At 37.5% G+C, this 14,983-nt stretch overlaps 1 protein-coding gene across 1 annotated transcript in view; it reads left to right on the top strand.

Moving 5' to 3' along the window:
• MAGI2 (membrane associated guanylate kinase, WW and PDZ domain containing 2) overlaps positions 1 to 14,983 on the top strand; it is a 1,339,714-nt gene that overhangs the window by 1,141,243 nt on the left and 183,488 nt on the right. The window lies entirely within an intron of this gene.

Below are 14,983 nucleotides of genomic sequence, written 5' to 3'. Positions count from 1 at the left end.
CAAATACATGGCCCACAGGCTCACATGCCACCCCTCCATCCTCCCATTTCCATGTCTGGGATGCTCATTGATAAAGGTTTGATTTCCTACTGAGGCTGTTGAGAATCCTCCTCAGCCCAACTCTGTAGGCAGCCAGTTGATCAGAGCTGGCTTGAGAGTTGGAACTCATTTGTCATCCCCATGTTAACGCTATGTAAATCCTCTGTTCCCCCAAAAATAATTAGTCTAAGGGCATATTTATTTAGGTTTTCCTGCCACCACAGATAAGGTTCTCCAGTTTTCGTTAACAAGATCTGCTGTTCCTTGTCTTAGCTCACCTGAGCTCACAGGCAGTTGTGGATGTTTCCAGTCAACTGACAGTCCTGCCTCAAGCACCGGCATCTCTTATTCTCTGCTGCAGAAATTTCTGTGGCACTACAGGTGCTTCCTCAGCCTTAAGCAGGGACAACCCACAAAAGTGGGAAAGTTAACACTGGGAAAGCAATACTCAGTGAGGAGCAATCCCTTTCCCCAGTGGGAGAGGAGAGTCAGAACATGAAGGCCCTGACCTCGCCATTCCACAGGAGGAAAGTTCTGATGTGTGCTCCCCGAGGCTTCTCAGAAGATCCACATGGGCAGTCCCAGGTGCTCACAGTGATTATCCGCTCCGTAGTATTTCACTTCCCTGATTCACTTTCCTCATTCTTCATTTCTGCTTCCTACGGTCTCCCGAGTCCTCATGCCAGGGTCTGCTTTTGGAAAAACCCGAACTAAAATGGCATCTTTTGCCTTCACGTTATGTAAAACATTGATTCACAAACTGCAGTCAATGAAGTCCCTCTATGCAAAGTCCCACAGGAGAACCTGGGGGATAAGAATGGCGTGGAAAAGAATTCTTTTCCGGAGCCTCTAGAGGCGAATCCATTTCTTTGCCTTTTCCAGTTTCTGGAACTAGCCACAACTTGTGGCCTTTTTCCTCCATTTTCAAAGCCAGCAATGGCAAGTTGCCATCTCTATCTGCAGCCAGGAAACGTTCTCCACTTTTAAGAATTTATGTGGTTGAATTGGGCCCACCTGGATGATCTCAAATGCTATCCTTATCTCAAGATCCTTAACGTCAAACACATCTGCAAAATCCCTCTAGCCATGTGAGGTAATACATGTACTGTTTTTGCAGATTAGAGACCTCTTTAGGAGGCCACTATTCTACCTACAACATCAAACATATGCTGTTTCTGAAAAATTTGAGTACATATACTAACAGAGAACCAAGGTTCAAAACTGCAAAATGGGGAAATAATAGTATAAAAGGAATTATGGGAGGAGGAATCAATATGGTGGAAGAGAAGGACATGTAACTAACCTCCTCCCACAAATACATCAAAAATACATCTACATGTGGAACAGTTCTCACAGAATATCTTACTGAACGCTGGCAAAAGGAAATGGTGAGCATTAAAACCAGGTTAGTTGGTTAATCTGAGTAATTATTGTATAAATAGTTACAGGAAAATGCAAAGTTAGAAACAATTCATTTTTAAAATTATGATATAATCCTTGTAAACTGGGAGTACAGTTGTTAGTGGATCAAAGAGACTGTTGAGTGAGATTAAAGTGGGCTACCTTACTCCTCTAACCAGGATAGAAGGAACTTAATGGAAGATCCTAATGGGATGAAAATAATTATTTGCTTTGTTTAGCAAAGCAAAGCAAATCAAAACAAGCTGTACTTCATATAGCAAAAGGGAGCTTAAAAGAACTTAAAGGACATCTTAGACCTTAAAACGAAGCCTAAAACAGAAAAAATAAATATAAATTTTAAAAAACCTACAACAACTAAGAGAAGAAAATAAATGCATCTGTTGTGACAATAAATTGTTGAATACCTTTCTGAAAAGGCAGACTTCTATTTTGTAGAAAAAGAATTCAAAATGCATCATAGCCATTAAATGGAAGAGTGTACCATTTTATTTATTTATTTATTTTAAATTTTATTTTTTTATACAGCAGGTTATTAGTTACCCATTTTATGCATATTAGTGTATACATGTCAATCCCAATCTCCCAGTTCATCACACCACGACCACCCCCCAGCCACTTCCCACCCTTGGTGTCCATATGTTTGTTCTCTACATCTGTTCTGTACATCTGTGTCTCTATTTCTGCCCTGCAAACTGGTGTGTCTGTACCATTTTTCTAGGTTCCACATATATGCATTAATATATGATATTTGTTTTTCTCTTTCTGACTTACTTCACTCTGTGTGACAGTCTCTAGATCCATCCACGTCTCTACAAATGACCCAATTTCGTTCCTTTTTATGGCTGAGTAATATTCCATTGTATATATGTACCACATCTTCTTTATCCATTCAACTGTCAATGGGCATTTAGGTTGCTTCCATGTCCTGGCTATTCGTATATAGTCCTGCAATGAACATGGGGGTGCACGTGTCTTTTTGAATTATGGTTTTCTCTGGGTATATGCCCAGTAGTGGGATTGCTGGGTCATATGGTAATTCTATTTTTAGTTGTTTATGGAACCTCCATACTGTTCTCCGTAGTGGCTGTATCAATTTACATTCCCACCAACAGTGCAAGAGCGTTCCCTTTTCTCCACAGCATTTGTTGTTTGTAGATTTTCTGATGATGCCCATTCTAACTAGTGTGAGGTGATACCTCCTTGTAGTTTTGATTTTCATTTCTCTAATAACTGGTGATGTTGAGCAGCTTTTCATGTGCTTCTTGGCCATCTGTATGTCTTTTTGAAGAAGTGCCTATTTAGGTCTTCTGCCCATGTTTTGATTGGGTTGTTTGTTTGGGTTGTTTGTTTTTTTTAATATTGAGCTGTGTGAGCTATTTATATATTTTGGAGATTAATCCTTTGTCCATTGATTCATTACCGAATATTTTCTGCCATTCTGAGTGTTGTCTTTTTGTCTTGTTTATGGTTTCCTTTGCTGTGCAAAAGCTTTTAAGTTTCATTCGGTCCCATTTGTTTATTTTTGGTTTTACTTCCATTACTCTAGGAGGTGGATCAAAAATGATCTTGCTGTGATTTATGTCAAAGAGTATTCTTTCTATGTTTTCCTCTAAGAGTTTTAGAATGTCCAGTCTTACAATTAGCTCTCGAATCCATTTTGAGTTTATTTTTGTGTATGGTGTTAGGGAGTGTTCTAATTTCATTCTTTTATATGTAGCTGTCCAGTTTTCCCAGTACTACTTATTTAAGAGACTGTCTTTTCTCCATTGTGTATCCTTGCCTCCTTTGTCATAGATTAGCTGACTATAGGTGCATGGGTTTATCTCTGGGCTTTCTATCCTGTTCCATTGATCTATATTTCTGTTTTGTGCCAGTACCATACTGTCTTGATTACTGTAGCTTTGTAGTATAGTCTGAAGTCAGGGAGTCTGATTCCTCCAGCTCTGTTTTTTCCCTCAAGACTGCTTTGGCTATTCAGGATCTTTTGTGTCTCCATACAAATTTTAAGATTTTTTGTTCTAGTTCTGTAAAAAAAAAATGTTGTTGGTAATTTGATAGGGATTGCATTGAATCTGTAGATTGCTTTCGGTAGTATAGTCATTTTTAGAATATTGATTCTTCCAATCCAAGAACATGGTATATCTCTCCATCTGTTTGTATCATCTTCAGTTTCTTTCATCAGTGTCATAGTTTTCTGCATACAGGTTTTTTTGTCTCCCTAGGTAAGTTTATTCCTAGGTATTTTATTCTTTTTCTTGCAGTGGTAAATGGGAATGTTTCCTTAGTTTCTCCTTCAGATTTTTCATCATTAGTGTATACGAATGCAAGAGATTTCTGTGCATCAATTTTGTATCCTGCAACTTTACCAAATTCATTGATTAGCTCTGGCAGTTTTCTGGTGGCATCTTTAGGATCCTCTATGTATAGTATCATGTCATCTGCAAACAGTGACAGTTTTACTTCTTTTCCAACTTGTATTCCTTTTATTTCTTTTTCTTTTCTGATTGCCGTGGCTAGGACTTCCGAAACTATGTTGAATGATAGTGGCGAGAGTGGACATCCTTGTCTTCTTCCTGATCTTAGAGGAAATGTTTTCAGTTTTTCACCATTGAGAATGATGTTTGCTGTGGGTTTGTCATATAGGCCTTTATTATTTTGAGATAGGCTCCCTCTATGCCAAATTTCTGGTGAGCTTTTATCATAAATGAGAGTTGAATTTTGTCAGAAGCTTTTTCTGCATCTATTGAGATGATCATATGGTTTTTCTCTTTCAATTTGTTAATATGGTGTATCACACTGATTGATTTGTGTATATTGAAGAATACTTGCATTCCTGGGATAAATCCCATTTGATCATGGTGTATGATCCTTTTAATGTGTTGCTGGATTCTGTTTGCTAGTATTTTGTTGAGGATTGTTGCATCTGTATTCATCATTGATATTGGTCTGTAATTTTCTTTTTTTGTAGTATCTTTGTCTGGTTTTGGTATCAGGGTGATGGTGGCATCATAGAATGAGTTAGGGAGTGTTCCTCCCTCTGCAATTTTTGGAAGAGTTTGAGAAGGATGGGTGTTAGCTCTTCTCTAAATGTTTGATAGAATTCACCTGTGAAGCCATCTGGTCCTGGACTTTTTTTTGTTGGAAGATTTTTAATCACAGTTTCAATTTCATTACTTGTGATTGGTCTGTTCATATTTTCTATTTCTTCCTGGTTCAGTCTTGGAAGGTTATACGTTTCTAAGAATTTGTCCATTTTTTCCAGGTTGTCCATTTTTTTGGCATAGAGTTGCTTGTAGTAGTCTCGTAGGATGCTTTGTATTTCTGCGGTGTCTGTTGTAACTTCTCCTTTTTCATTTCTAATTTTATGGATTTGAGTCCTCTCCCTCTTTTTCTTGATGAGTCTGGCTAATGGTTTATCAATTTTGTTTATCTTCTCAAAGAACAGCTTTTAGTTTTATTGTTTTTTTGTTTTTTTTTTTTTTTTCGGTACGCAGGCCTCTCACTGCTGTGGCCTCTCCCACTGCAGAGCACAGGCTCCGGACGTGCAGGCCCAGCAGCCATGGCTCACGGGCCCAGCCGCTCCGCGGCATGTGGGATCCTCCCGGACGGGGGCACGAACCCACGTCCCCTGCATCGGCAGGCGGACTTTCAACCACTGCGCCACCAGGGAAGCCCAGTTTTATTGATATTTGCTGTTGTTTTCTTTGTTTCTATTTCATTTGTTTCTGCTCTGATCATTACGATTTCTTTCCTTCTACTACCTTTGGGTTTTGTTTGTTCTTCTTTCTCTAGTTCCTTTAGGTGTAAGGTTAGATTGTTATTTGAGATTTTTCTTGTTTCTTGAGATAGGCTTGTATTGCTATAAACTTCCCACTTAGCACTGCTTTTGCTGCATCCCATAGGTTTTGGATTGTCATGTTTTCACTGTAGTTTGTCTCTAAGTATTATTTGATTTCCACTTTGATTTCTTCAGGGATCTCTTGGTTATTTAGTAACGTATTGTTTAGCCTCCATGTATTTGTATTTTTTTACAGATTTTTTCCTCTAATTGAAATCTAGTCTCATAGCGTTGTGGTTGGAAAAGATACTTGATACGATTTCAATTTTCTTAAATTTACCAAGCCTTGATTTGTGACCCAAGATGTGATCTATCCTGGAGAATGTTCTCTGCACACTTGGGAAGAAAGTGTAATCTGCTGTTTTTGGATGGAATGCCCTGTAAATATCAATTAAATCTATCTGGTCTATTGTGTCATTTAAATCTTGTGTTTCCTTATTACTTTTCTGTTTGGATGATCTCTCCATTGGTGTAAGTGAGATGTTAAAGTCCCCCACTATTATTGTGTTACTGTCGATTTCCTCTTTTATAGCTGTTAGCAGTTGCCTTATGTTTTAAGGTGCTCCTATGCTGTGTGCATATATATTTATAATTGTTATGTCTTCTTCTTGGATTGATCCCTTGATCATTATGTAGTGTCCTTCCTTGTCTCTTGTAATATTCTTTATTTTAAAGTCTATTTTATCTGATATGAGTATTGCTCCTCCAGCTTTCTTTTGATTTCCATTTTCATGGAATATCTTTTTCCATCCCCTCACTTTCAGTCTTTACGTGTCTGAAGTGGGTCTCTTGTAGACTGCATATATACGGGTCTTGTTTTTATATCCATTCAGCGAGCCTGTGTCTTTTGGCTGGAGCATTTAATCCATTCACGTTTAAGGTAATTATCGATATTTATGTTCCTATGACCGTTTTCTTAATTGGTATGGATTTGTTTTTGTAGGTCCTTTTCTTCTCTTGTGTTTACCACTTAGAGAAGTTCCTTTAGGATTTATTGTAGAAGTGGTTTGGTGGTGCTGAATTCTCTTAGCTTATGCTTGTCTGTAAAGCTTTTGATTTTTCCGTTGATTCTGAATAAGTTCCTTGCTGGGTAGAGTAATCTTTGTTGTAGTTTCTTCCCTTTCATCACTTTATATATGTCATGCAACTCCCTTCTGGCTTGTAGAGTTTCTGCTCACAAATCAGCTGTTAACCTTATGGGAGTTCCCTTGTATGTTATTTGTCGTTTTTCCCTTGTTGCTTTCAGTAATTTTTCTTTGTCTTGAATTTTTGTCAGTTTGATTACTATGTGTCTTGATGTGTTTCTCCTTGGGTTTATCCTGCCTGGGACTCCCTATGCTTCCTGGACTTGGGTGGCTATTTCCTTTCCCATGTTAGGAAAGTTTTTGACTATAATCTCTTCAACTATTTTCTCGGTTCTTTTCTCTCTCTCTTCTCCTTCTGGGACCCCTATAATGCAAATGTTATTGCGTTTAATGTTGTCCCAGAGGTCTCTTAGGCTGTCTTCATTTCTTTTCGTTCTCTTTTCTTTATTCTCTTCCGCAGCAGTGAATTCCACCATTCTGTCTTCCAGGTTACTTTTCCGTTCTTCTGCCTCACTTATTCTGCTATTGATTCCTTCTAGTGTAGTTTTCATTTCACGTATTGTATTGTTCATCTCTGTTTGTTTGTTCTTTAATTCTTCTAGATGTTTGTTAAACATTTCTTGCATCTTCTAGATCTTTGCCTCCATTCTTTTTCCAAGGTCCTGGATCATCTTCACTATCATTATTCTGAATTCTTTTTCTGGAAGGTTGCCTATCTCCCTTCATTAAGATGTTTTTCTGGGGTTTTATCTTGTTCCTTCATCTGGTCATCGCTCTCTGCCTTTTCATCCTGTCTGGCTTTCTATGTATGTGGTTTTTGTTCCACAGTCTGCAGGATTGTAGTTCTTCTTGCTTCTGCTGTCTGCCCTCTCCAGTGTGCCATTTTAAATTGTTGAAATGTAAAGTGCATTTTTATTTAGTTCCCCCTGCAATGATCCATATTATTGTCTTTACTTTGTTACAGATAAGGAATCTGAGCCTTAGATCAGGGAATGGCCACCCAGGCATGAGCCTCAGAGTAAATCCAGAGTCTCACTCAGAGCCTGGGAGTTAGTCCTGGTGTACACGCCCTCCCAAGTATGTGTGAGGTGATGTAACCAGTGGCAGGTGGAGCTGGGACTAGAGCTCAAGTCAGTTTTACCTCGTATCCTGTGTGCACGACCTTTCTACTAATACTGTCTCAGAAGTTATTTTTCTGTTTGCATCTTTGTCTCATCCCTCTGAACCAAACATTTTGACACAGGTTTTTTTTGTTCTCTCCTCCAGTTTCCCTGCATACCCTGAGCCCCTACAAACCCCCACTGATTTTGCCACTTTCACCCACTATGAGTAAATTCTTCTACTCAGTCCCATCCCTGCCGCATGGTGTAGACCCTGAAGGTTTCCCGCATAGACCTGCTCCAGCCTCTTGATAAGGACTTGGATGCTGTTTCTCTCTTAATTAAGGTTAATTGCTCCCCTTTGCACTCTAGATCCCATCTCTCATCTCATCATGAAATAATTCCACCAATTATCCCCTTTTCTCCTGAATCTTCAGACTCTGTTCAGGTACCTTCTCATCTGAATGTATGCTTCTCCTGAAAGAAATCTTCCCTTCATGGGCAACCTTATTACCTCATAGCCACTTCTCAGTTTCACTTCCTCACCTTCCATTCATTCAGACCCCCTGAAATCTGATTTCTGTCTCTGTCCTAACAATCAGCTGCTTCCACTGAGGCCACCTGTGACACTCATGTTTCACAAACCACTTAAAGCCTTGTTTTATGAGTATTTCTGTTGACTACTTCTTGAAACCTTCTGTTTACTTGGCTCCCAGACATTCATTCATTCTGCATACCCTGAGGAGTTCTCTTCCCATGCTACGCAAATTTGGTATATCGTTTTAAGTTTTACCTGACATATCTCTAATCACGACACTCCTACTGAGCACCGGAAAAGAGAGCAAACTACTACATGTCTTCACCTGAACCCAAATGAACTTTGGTTCAAACTTCGAAATGTATTTCAGCTACATACAAACCCAAACTCCCAAACTCCCAAACTCCCAAACCAAGCAAACCCAAACTCATTTTGCCCATTACCCAACTTTCTAGACTCCATTCAAAGAAACCTCTTTCCTATATTTCATACCTTAGCTAATGACACCATCATCCATATCGTTTCCCAAGTCAGAAGTCTTCATGGATTTCATCTTCTCCTTTATACCACTCCTCCACCCCCAGCAAATCACCATGCCTCATCAGTCTCCTTAGTATCTTGTGACTCTGTTTCATGCTGCCCTCCTCACTCTTCACTTCTATTATTAATTCATCACATATGTCTATTGAAGTATCTACTGTGTGTCAGGCATTGTGCTACATACTGGGAATACATTGTGAACAAAATAGATATGATTTCTCCCCTAATGGAATTAATACTTTAGTTGGGGAGATGGGCATTAAACTAATCTCACAAATACAATTACATAAATATGATTTCATAAATATATTTATAAATAAATAGTGATGAGTGCCATATAAAGTAAAAATAGAGGATGCAATGAAAAATTATAGTGGAGAACTTCAATTTAAAATGAAAGGTCAGGGCCATCTTTCCTGAGGAGGTAGTGTTTAAGCTGACACATAAAGAAGGAGTCAGAGATAGTTTGGTGAAGGGTTAAAAAGGGGAGGTAGGTAGTTATACAGCAGAAACTAACACAACATGTAAAGCAATTATACTCCAATAAAGATGTTAAAAAAAATAAAATGACTGAATTTAAAAAAAAGGGTAGGTAAACAGAGGAGCTTGTGCAAAGGCCCTGTGGTTAGAAAAGCCTGGTTTATTCAAGGAAGTTCAGTGAGTGAAGGGCAATAACCCATGAGGTGTCTGGGGAGTAAGTAGGGACAAAGTTATATAAAGCCTTGGAGGTTTTGTGCTTTATCACAAATGTGTGGGAATCCATTGAAGGATTTTAAGCGTGATCAGATTCTGTGGCATCCGCAAATTTGCTCTTGCTTCAGTTGAAGTAAGAGATGATGGTGAGTGTGGATTATGATGGTGTCTGTGGAGATGGAGAGAAGTGGATTTGCAATAGATTTTGGAGGTAGAGTAGACAGAATTTGGTGATAAGGAAGCGAGGCAGAGAGAGAGAGGTTAAGAATGACTTTCAGGTTCCTGTTTTTAAAACTTGGAAAGGCAAGTGAAATTTTCCAAAATAGGGAACACACGAGAAGAGATGTGGGAGGGAAGGCCAAAGCTTCCATTTTGCTCTGTTGAATCTGTGGTGCTTGTGAGACACACACGACTCAATAAATATTTATTTAATATTGATGTAATTTAATGATTAGATTTAAGATGTTTAATCTCAAATTACTTAAAGATGTTTCTAGATTGGTTTCTCAAAAAAAAAAAAACAATGCTATGCGTTTGTTATTGTAAAAAAAAATTACTCTCAGAATTGGGCTTTTCTATTTGCAGGACTGATATCCTTCCGCATTTCCTTTGCCAACTGTTTATAGCGCACCATAGGCACAGAGTGGTTTCTCTCTTCAGTGCCCTTGGTCTTGTTCAGAACGTGAAGAAAAAGCCCTTTGTAGTTGCTAATATGTTCAGCAAGCCTCACCTCACTCTGAGTTTTAACCTCCCTGACACAGTTCTTCCTCTTCCAGTCTGTTCCTTTATTCCCATTCAAGGGTATCTACCTGGGCTGCTTTATTTTGAACATATCATTTATGTAACTGAGTTTATCAGAAGACAGCATGTGCAGGCTTATCCTTTCTAAACACTCATTGGGATTACTTGAAATGGTCGGATCGCTCTCTCCATAAAGAACAAAGCCTTGGGGGGAAACGGCCATTTGAAAACAGCTTTATAGTGTTTATAAGAAAAACACTTTTATTCAAAAGATGCATAAAGGACCATCTTTAAAACATTGCAGAGAAAGCCTCAGCTCTGCACATAAAAAGAGACTCTGTAGGCCAAAGATGGCCACTAATTTGAAATTTTCTTTGCAAATTGAATATTTTGCTTGGCTGAAACATGGTGATGTGAGGTTAGGGTACCACCAGCAGTATCTTTAATGGGAAGGCCGTTTCTTAGCCTAGGTCAGTTTCATTAAGAAAAATTGCCCTTTTACTGATTCGAAATAGCTTAAACAAATTATCTAAAGGAACTGTAGGGTTTAACTCATTTGATGAATTTTAATAAGAAATACGTGATCAGTCAAAAACCGGGAAAAAAGTGAATAACACTGAACTAGTTTTAATGGAAATTAGCTCATTACCCTCCTGGCTTACATTTACCAAAGGCTGAATTTCTGATGGAAAAGTTGCCAGGCTGTGGGGAAATGGGAGGATCTTTAAATTAAAGATCAACTTTATTAGTGGTATTTTTCTCCCTTAATTTAGCCTTAACTGGAGATTTTTAAAACCCTGGGGCTTTTCCCATCTTTGGGAAACTTTAAAAAAAAGAGTTCCTCTATTGGAAGTGTTTCTCACTGTCCCTGAAATATTTTCAGGATGTAGTAGGAACATGAATCCCCTTTATTGCTTACAATCCTTTATAAGAAAGAATAACTTAAGAGGTGAAAGGGTCTGTGGGAGTGTCCAAGTGAGTTTCCTGTCCTCCAGCAGGATGCCACAGGGACTGTGGAAAAAAAATTTTCTTTCTTACTTTCTCTCTTTATTTTCCCTCACATTCATGTGATATGTGTATACTTTTGTTCTCCGTTTCTTTTTCCTCCTTTTTTTATTGCTTTTTTATTTTTTAAATTGTGATAAAACATACATAACATAAAATTTGCCATATTAACCATATTTAAGTGAACAGTTCAGTAGTGTTAAGTACATTCACATTGTTGTGTCTTGTTTTTCAAACAAAATAGAACAACGCTTTTAATAACCCAGGTCATGAACATCTTCACTGAAACAGGTTCCTACTCTTTTTTTGTTGCTTAAAGAAAGAGAGAAATAGAAAGTGTTTCCTCTGCATCTCTGTCATGTGTAGTAACTGTAGAATTTTCTATAAAATACGTGAAACTAATGATAGTTTTCAAAGTCAGAGTCATATGTTGTAGCAAGTACTTCAGTTGAAGAAGAAACCATTTCACATTCTGCAAATGGTAGTTCATTCAGTATATCGAACGGAATACAGAGGCATATTGAAAGATTTAGTCCTGTTTGGGGAAATTACTAGAAATCCCAAAAAGTTGCCCTGACGTTATTCCAAATTGAAGATATCATGTTGGGATTCTCTGTTAAGTTGTTCTTTATTGTATTTTGATCGCTTATTCGAAGTGGGGTGGTTTTAAGAAAGTTTGTCATCTTGTGATGGGCCCTGTGAATAATGATTTTAAAAAACAAACAAAAAAAAGACTCTTACCAAACAACTCAGAAATGCAAATGTAACTCACAAATGACTCTCCCTTCAGAGCTGCGGTGACTATATTGATGTTCTTTCATTTTGGGTATCATGTGTCAGGAGAAGTAGGTTCTGAAAAAAGCCACTTTTGTGGAACTTTCCCCTTGGGACAAGGCAGTGTTGCTAGCCAGTCATCACACAATTTGAAACGGTCCTTTGTGACACCGACATTGTCCCCACAGAGTTTGCATCACGTGAGGTGAGACCTCAGTCAAACATTGTTACTAATGAACAGGTGACCAACACAATCCCATGATATGCATAGAATGTTCTCAGGTTTCTCCCAAAGCAAGATTCCTAGCAAGAAAACATTGGAGGGGGTGCAAGAATAGGAAATTCTAAATTTTTTTTGGTTTGTACTTAACTGAATGGATATTACCTACAGCAGACATTACTATTGTGTTTTTATTTTTAACTCGTTACCCAGGTCATATATAAAGTGTTCCCTATACAGGGTGTTCAGATTTAGCAAAAATAAAAATACAGACTTCCCAGTTAAATTGAATTGCAGATAAACAAATAATTGTTAATATAAGTATGTCCTATGCAATGTATGTCGCATGCAGTCAGTATACAGGACATACTACAAAATCATTCATTGCTTATCTGAAATTCAAATTTAACTGAGCATATTATATTTTATCTGGTAACCATATTCCTGTAATTTATTAAAAATTGTTAGTTGACATATAGAATTTAATTTAAACTTCAGTATGAAGTTGGTGTTGTCTTCTCTGCTCTTGCACTTGCAGGCACCAGAATTTCTTCTCTAAGCTATTTGCACTGTTTCTGTTTCTCTGTCCATCTCCTTGTGCTTTTACATGAGGAATTAAAAATATATTTTAGTTTTATTTCTTGTTCTAAAGAAGACAGATTTTAGAGATCTAATTCAGTTTTGTGCTTCATATTAAATGCATCAAAATTTCCTTACTGGCTGCATCTAACTTTTCCCATTTTTTTCTCTTCCCTTTTAAAAATGTCCCTGCTCATGTTTCAGTTAGCTTAAAACTGTATCTTGAGGTCTTTCACTTTTGTTGTCTCAGAGTTAGGGTTAAATAAATGTTTGCATTTGTACACACACACACACACACAAGCACACTTCAATAAATGAGCAGTATGGAAAACAGAGGTCAAGTCATTATAAAGAAATTTTAATTCCATAAGAGAAATGTAATATTCCGCTTTCTGTAGAAGTAGGTGAAATAAAGGCCAGAAATAAACTAAAATATAAAGGAAGCTTTATTAGCATTTTAAAGAAAAAGCTCTTATTTATGAACTTGACTTTGTAAAAAGGACTATCAGCTCTGAAAGGCTTAAGAAAAAGTTATCTATATCCCTATTCTTATGCCCCTGTGAACGTAGGTGGTGAGACACCTAAAAGTATAGTCTCAACACACCAAGCCTGTCTTCTGTGATCTGGGTCAAACCAGAATGATTTCAGAAAAAGAAAAATTACAGAAATAAGGATTTAAATGTTTTTATTTTGTTTTAGGTGTTTTTTTTATGTTAATTGGAATAGACTAGATTTCTTAGAGGGGTAAACCCTACAAAAGGTTACCATACATTTATAATATATAATAATTTGACCCACACTATTATAGTGTTTATGTAGCTCTTCCAATGAAGTTGACCAGAAAACTGGAGATTAATCAGATAGAAAACTTGACCTTACCAATTAACTGAGCCAAATTTGGTATACCCAAAATAGATGTTTTCTATTCATCTTCATTTCAATGTTTATAGCATGATTGATAATTTGCCAGAGAAGCTCTGTCATATAAGTTATTTATTTTTAAGGAAATCTATTCTGATACTGTTTCTACTACCTAAAATTACTTACTCTGAGGCAAGCAGCTTCTTTTGGACAATGACTCAGAAAGGGCAACTGTTGCTTCAGAGACCAAAGCCTCCTAGGCACAGCTCATCATTAGACGTATTACGGAAACTGCCATAATGGGCGCAGTGAAGAAGTCCTGGGGTGTGCCAGTGGTCTGAGGTCAGAGTGAGTCAAACAGCCTCAAAAGAAGGGGAAGCCAAAGTGCCTGTGATGATAGGTGGTCAAATTAAACGGTCCTCTCTTCTTGTCTGATCTTGACTAATGTCCCTTTTATGCCATTTTAGTTCTGACACCATCACTACTGAGAGGTCTGATGATTATACATTTTCTATAGGAGGAATAATCATCTTTTAAGATAATGCCCCATGTGGAGATGAGAGCTCCATAAAAAGGAACCATTTTCAATACATCTGTAAGTCTAAGAAACTCCCAGCACCTAACAGATGTAAGGCAGCACATATTCAAAATCCGTTCTGGCACTGCGAGAAGAAGAAAGTGGAGGAACACAGAGAGAGTAGAGGAAATAATTGAATGTTTTGACATTGTGAGAATGTGTAAATGACATCTTTTCTCAAAAGAACTGTGCCGGCAATTCCATAAAACAGCAAATAAATTTTATCCTTCAGTGAAAATAATTATTAATTGGCCAATAGGTCACAGTGCTTTTCACTTTTCTAATTAGTGGTCAAATTGTTTTCATTGGCATTTTACAGAGTGAGTCAAAGAGAGAAATGTATTTATCTGTAGTTTTACTCTCAGCTGTTATGCAAAAGGATGTGATTAAATCCTTGTAATTAAATTATAATCAAACCACACATTGAACAGAATTGTTTTAATAGTTGGAAAGAGATACAAGAACATACATACAGCGTGTGTGAGAAAGTGAGCTAGTTCTACCCATCTCCTTTAGTAAGATAGTTGTTATACTTAGGCATTAAATTTAGCTCTGTGTTTCAAGGAAAGCTGAGGAACATAATGGATTTACATACTTCCGCTCTTTTCATAAAATGCAGCATCAGCTCTTCACAACGTTGCGCTGAGATGCAGTTAGTATTTACACCATAACTGAGCTTTAACTTCTAGATAATTGTGCCTAGATTCTTCAGATATTTCCTATAAATGGGAATAGTTGAAAAACATAATCCATTTTGTACCAGTCCCAGTTTTGTAAAGGTTGTAAACATTATGTGGCATATTTTCAACATTCCATTTTTTATTAGGCATTTTATCAGACACCACCTAACATGAACATGAGTGAAATCGTTGAAAGAGGGACAAGGTGATGTGAAAAGAAAGTAATTTTGTTTTGTATGCTAGATCATGCTTTGGCTTGCTAGGGTCAGTATATGATAAAATAATAACAAT

The sequence above is a fragment of the Tursiops truncatus genome, chromosome 9, assembly GCF_011762595.2.
Source record: "Tursiops truncatus isolate mTurTru1 chromosome 9, mTurTru1.mat.Y, whole genome shotgun sequence".
NCBI classification, from domain to species: Eukaryota; Metazoa; Chordata; class Mammalia; order Artiodactyla; family Delphinidae; genus Tursiops; species Tursiops truncatus.
This window is presented reverse-complemented; position numbering and strand designations above follow the sequence as displayed.